The sequence below is a fragment of the Berghia stephanieae genome, chromosome 15 (genome assembly GCF_034508935.2).
Source record: "Berghia stephanieae isolate SIO BIC M18660-M18661 chromosome 15, UCSD_Bste_1.3, whole genome shotgun sequence".
Classification (NCBI taxonomy): Eukaryota; Metazoa; Mollusca; class Gastropoda; order Nudibranchia; family Aeolidiidae; genus Berghia; species Berghia stephanieae.
In genome coordinates, this window is record NC_088374.1 from 2,047,963 (window position 1) to 2,054,405 (window position 6,443).

Sequence of the window (6,443 nt, forward strand, 5' to 3'; positions counted from 1 at the left end):
TCATAGAAATTCCAAAATTTCTAGTTCAACGAATTAATAATTATAACATGTTATATTTTGATTCAAGGGTTCATTAATCATTAGTATTGATAACAAGCTTCAACTTTACTCTTTTTGATGTTTCTAGCATTTGTAGAAAAAAGATTCTGTGAATTCCGGGTTTTTCCTCAATTCTTTTCACTATCAATTTTGAATCAGTATTATTTTGGCGAGGATCCTATTTTTTCAATAATCGATTTAATTTTATTCTATACCCCATTCATTGGATATTATTTTATATATTCGAAGATTCCGCAAACTAGATTTTGGAGCACTTTAGTGTGATAATTTCTATATTTTTAATATAGTCAAATCTGAAAACAATGGGTGATTTATCAGTGTTGTGAAGTAAAAGTTATATACATTTGAGTTGTTTGGGATTGTATGTAATTTATACTGGCAACAGTGGGTTTTGAAATTGGGGTTTTGGGCCATTTCAAACGCGACCAAAAAGTCCAAAGTCCAAAGTTGCATAATTTTCTAATGTCCCTATCATGTTGATTGTGGAATCAAAAGTCTTTGAATTATATTTACTTTCTATAACAGGAAATATATTTGGTGTATGTTTGATTTGAGAAATCTGTTTGAAATAGCTGTTTTAATCATAATATTATTACATAATAGTGCAGCCATGTGGTCTAGTGGTGTGATACTCGCCTTTGGATGCGAAGGTTGGGGTGTGAGTCCTGCATTGAGCGTCGATCGGTTCGTTCCTCAGAGATCGGTTTCGACTAATATTCTCTCGCTGTACTCAGGTGTAAATTGAGTATGTAGCCGGTAAGACCGTTGTCGGTGTCTAAATTATTGTAATGTTTTCTAACACGTGTCAATTCTCGTCTTAAATGTTAACGGTTGTTGTTGGCTTGAGATCCATTGGAAAGCGCTTTGAACACATATAGCAGATATTAACCAAGAGGACGAGTGTTCAACTGTCATTATCACTATTATTATTATTATTATTATTATTATTATTATTATTATTATTATTATTATTATTATTATTATAATTATTATTATTATATCATTATTATTTTTCTTCTTTGTTATTATTACTTGAATTACCGATAACGGCAACATTTCGAAATTTATCACCAAGGTCATCATTCCTCTCAAGGTCACACTTTCATCAAGGTCAAACTCATCCTATTAAGCATAAATCATTACCCATTATATCATCGTCACCATCATTTGTTTTTACATTATTACGACAACGAAACCCGTTGAATTCATTCCGTATGACAATAAAGCCAGTATGACCACAGTAAGTCTCTATATCTCATTGTATAGACTAATCCGTGCGGCTATGTGGTCTAGTGGTATGACAATTGCTTTCGGATCGGAAGGTCCTGGGTTTGAGTCTCGCTCTATGCATAGTTGAGTCCTTGAAGAAGGCTCTTTTCTCACATTCTTTCACCTTACTCAGGTATAAAATGAGTACCTGGTAGTTAACAGCGTTGTCCCTGTCCAAAAAAAAAATAATATCGCCTACCCCCAGGTTTCATGTTCCGTCCTACATGTTAAATGTTGCTGTTGACTACGAACTCCATGTAAAGCGCCTTGAACACGTTTATTAGATGTTGCGCTATATAAAATCTCAATTTTAAATAAAATGCATCGGTGTGTGTTTCTATAGAATTGTATGTTATAAATAACGGCTATGACTTTATTACACACACCCACATACACACACACACACACACATACAAACATCTACATTTATTTCCTACAGTATATGCTGACGTCAATTTGATGTCTGGTAAACAGACAATAGCCACGGTGAGATCCTTTGACAAGGACTACTGGGACCAGTCATCAGTGAGTACGGCGGTCTTGTTGGACAGAGGACAGACCGCCAGGCCTGTGGTGGGATACACGAACAGAGATTCCATATATCCCTATGATCGCTACTCCTATTTTACTGGATATCTATTGAAACCCATTTAAATCCAGTCATCAATGGTGTCCGTTTTCTGATAATCCTGGTTTGAATCATTCACCAAACTCCAACATCAACACCACATCGTCATTATTATCATCATCATTATGGTCGTCGTAGTCGTCGTTACCGTTATCATCATCATCATCATCATCATCATCATCATCATCATCATCATCATCATCATCATCATCATCATCATCATTATTATTATTATTATTATTATTATTATTATTATTATTATTATTATTATTATTATTATTATTATTATTATTATTATCATCATTATTATCATTATTACAATCTTTATCACAATTACTCCATATGTCTATTTATGTAATCATCAATATTATCATCGTCACCATCATCTAAATCATCATTATCCTTGTATGTAATCATCATAATATAATAAACAGTTACATGATATATAATAACATAGTTGTATACACGTTATAAGAATGTGGAGTAAACGCGTACAACACCCGTTTCAGTCTCATGATGAATAAATATAAAATGTGTCCCATCACCATTATCTGGTGTCACGTCGGAGAAATATTGTTTCTTCCTCCCCTCTCCCTCCTCAAATATATAAAGTATATCCAAACCAATCAATGTTTTACATTAATTACTAATTGCATCAATTCCGTCACCTGAAGACATTACCGTTTCCGGACGATGCGACACATTTTACAGACAACAACCTATCTCTATCAACCTTGAAGGAAAATTCCTCACAGTGTTCTTTTTTTGTTACTACCAAATTCATTGTCATCATCTCCATTGCTCCGATATAACACCAATGTGACGCGACGGGCCACTAATTATGATTTATCCTCGATATTGGATATCTAGGCAAATTAAAGGGAAACAACTCAATGGTTTTTAACTACTTGATGATATACATGGATTATCTGCCTCCTCTAAGTAAAACAAGATTTTATGTCAAAACACAGAAAAATAAATTTATTTAATTTCCGTTCGAAACTTTTGTAGATTTTCTACAATTTCTAACAAAGACAAAGAGAGAAAAAGAAATTTAGTCAATTTCCGTTCGAAACATTTGTAGATTTTCTAGAATTTCTAACAAAGACAAAGAGAGAAAAATAAATAAGAAAATTCCAATTCCCCCCGGCTTTGGAAGACGTTTTAAATAACTGGTTTCAGTTTTTTTCAATGTACTCAAAGTAAAAAAAAATAGAATCATTTTTTTCTCTCTGAATCGCTGAATGTGATTAATAGGATGTTTACAGTATAATTTTAGAAGGTTAGAAATATTTGACATTTGTGTAATGTGACAATACCTCCCACTGTTTTGATCTGTTTATATATTACGCAATGTCCACAAAAGGTACTTAAAGTCTTTTATAAAGGGTCCCTGGTCAACATCAACACGTAACATGTTGAACGAAACATGACGCCTATTGGGAGATTTTCCAATTACTTTTTCCGACTGAAACAACTTTTTTAACGGCAAGGGTATCATTTAACACCTGAGTAAGGTGAGATATTGTAAGTAATGATTCGTTTTCAAGGACTCAATTTGAAGAGCCTACTGAGTTAGACAATAGATTAATGCGTAATTAGTGATTCAAGGCGAGTCATATGACATTATTATATGATATATTTCTCTGATTATCAAAAACATTATATAGAGATTACTATACAGAGGTAATTAGTGATTTAATGAGAGTTATATGACACTATTATATGCTATATTTCTCTAATTATCACAAACATTATATAGAGATTACTATACAGAGGTAATTAGTGATTTAATGAGAGTTATATGACACTATTATATGCTATATTTCTCTAATTATCACAAACATTATATAGAGATTACTATACAGAGGTAATTAGTGATTTAATGAGAGTTATATGACACTATTATATGCTATATTTCTCTAATTATCACAAACATTATATAGAGATTACTATACAGAGGTAATTAGTGATTTAATGAGAGTTATATGACACTATTATATGCTATATTTCTCTGATTATCACAAACATTATATAGAGATTACTATACAGACGTAATTAGTGATTTAATGAGAGTCATATGACACTATTATATGCTATATTTCTCTGATTATCACAAACATTATATAGAGATTACTATACAGACGTAATTAGTGATTGAAGGAGAGTCATATGACACTATTATATGCTATATTTCTCTAATTATCACATACATTATATAGAGATTACTATACAGACGTAATTAGTGACTTAATGAGAGTTATATGACATTATTATATGCTATATTTCTCTAATTATCACACACTTTATCAAACATTAAATCAAAATAACAATGAACCACACTTATACACACTTATTGTGAGGCAAACCAATGCGATCACTTGCCATCCAGATGGACTGGGTACTTTTTGTAAGCAAAGAACGGTAGATATCCACCACCACCCTCACCCCCCCCCCCCTCCCCCATTTAGGGGTCATAGAACGTCATTGAAGTAAGGCCTTTTGTTATCACTATTTCTTTAACAATTGATATTGACTGTCCTTGTAAATCATCTCTTGTTAACGTCTATGTCAATATGTTGGTTTATATCTTATGAATCAATTATATATATAGTGTTACGTATATATTGTACAGATGTAACAAAGTAATATTATATTCTTAATTGTTGTCAAAGATCTAGACGAGACTGTGAATTTGTCATAGACTAGATACAGATAGAGATACAGATTTATACATATATAGATTTATTTATCTATTATCTATCACTGGTTCCCCCACCCCTCCCTTATTACAAATATCTAAGTCAGTCGTATTACTATCTGTGATGCCTAATGAACTCAAATAAGAAACAACAATCAGTAATTATTATTTTAAACAGGGTGAGATAAACTGTAAGTCTTTTGTAAAGAATACCTGGGGCGGGGAGATTCAATTCATTCTATTTATATAGATGGATAAGTTAATTAGACATTATTAGAGAATTATAAATTAGTCAAGGCGACAATTCGGACGACTTTGTAATTGAATATCCACAGTCTCATCTTTAAAATGTTTCTGTATCTTTAATATAATATCTTTTCCCCATATTTCTATGTCGCATATTGAAACAAATCTGAATTCAGAGGCAATTTTGTGGGGTCCATATGGAAGTGATTATAACTTAATTGGGACGGGTCAGTTGAGTGTACACTTTCCCATGACCTTTTGGGATATTTAGCACTTTTATAAAATTGAACGTAATCCTTTTTTCAGATAAAAACACAAGTTATAAAACATTTCAGTGTCGCCTTCACAAGTTATGGCCGTTTAAACGTCATTGAATTCATTATTTCCATTTTTATAGGTTTTTAAAATATTTTTTGTGACGTGTAGACCGGTTTTAATGTTTAGAAATTTTAGTTGTAATAATTATCAGAAATTGTATTGTGAGTCTAATTTATCATTGAAAACGAATCCTTTATAAATATATATTAAAATCCATCCATTTATACATGTGACTGAAATACGGTAAAACAACGTTAGGCGTCAATTTCCTCACAAAGCCAATACGAAATACTAAACTCTCAATTGCTTTTTTGATGGCAGTGATTTAATTACCTATATGTGCTCGTATGGTTTGTTTTGAAAATGAAACTAATAAAGAAAGAATAATTTAAGTGCCTTTTTAAAAAAACGAGAATTTCTCACCATGGAGGATTTCTCTAAGAACCAAGACACAGCCTTTGTCAAGGTTGCATAGAATTGTCTTCAAAGCCTCACAGTTAAGCCTAAATCTACATAAAGACACTTCATTACTTATAGAAATACTTGTATTCGGTGTCATATCGGGGGCTTTGAAATAAACACTGTAATTGTGTAAAGTAATTAAAAATATATTGGAATCTAACAGATTTCCTACCAAAAGTAAAATAGAAAATGTCCGCGAGTTTGGGAAGTGTTTTGTCTCCCACCACTCTGAAATGGATTTGAAACGTGATATCATTGTAAACAGATGGTTGTCAAAGTTTATTTTAAGGTATCAATATATCTTATAAATTATAGTTGTGTAGTAGTAGACACATGTTCGATTCATCATTGGTGACAGGCGACGTGTACATATATGCAGGTCTGACATCCGAACGCAATTTGGGCCTAGTTTAACATTGTTGTTTTGGACAATATTTTATGAGAGTTCCATTATATCAATTTGCCCAGAATGGATCGGGTTATCAGACCTGCAGTTAAGTGTACTTTGTTACACAGTATGGATACGTTGTGGGTTAGATCTTCGTGTGTGTAAGACGTTACATTTAGATGGATCAAGTGCTCTTTGCCAATGCTCTACACATTTGGAAATAACCATGGAGGTGATATGTAATAAAGTAAAATAAAATACATGTGCTTACTGGCGTAGTTCACCAATCTTATGTTCACTACAAATTGGCTGATTGTGTTTTACAATTAAATCCGTGGGTTTTTTATCAGAAAAAAAAAATAATAATTTGG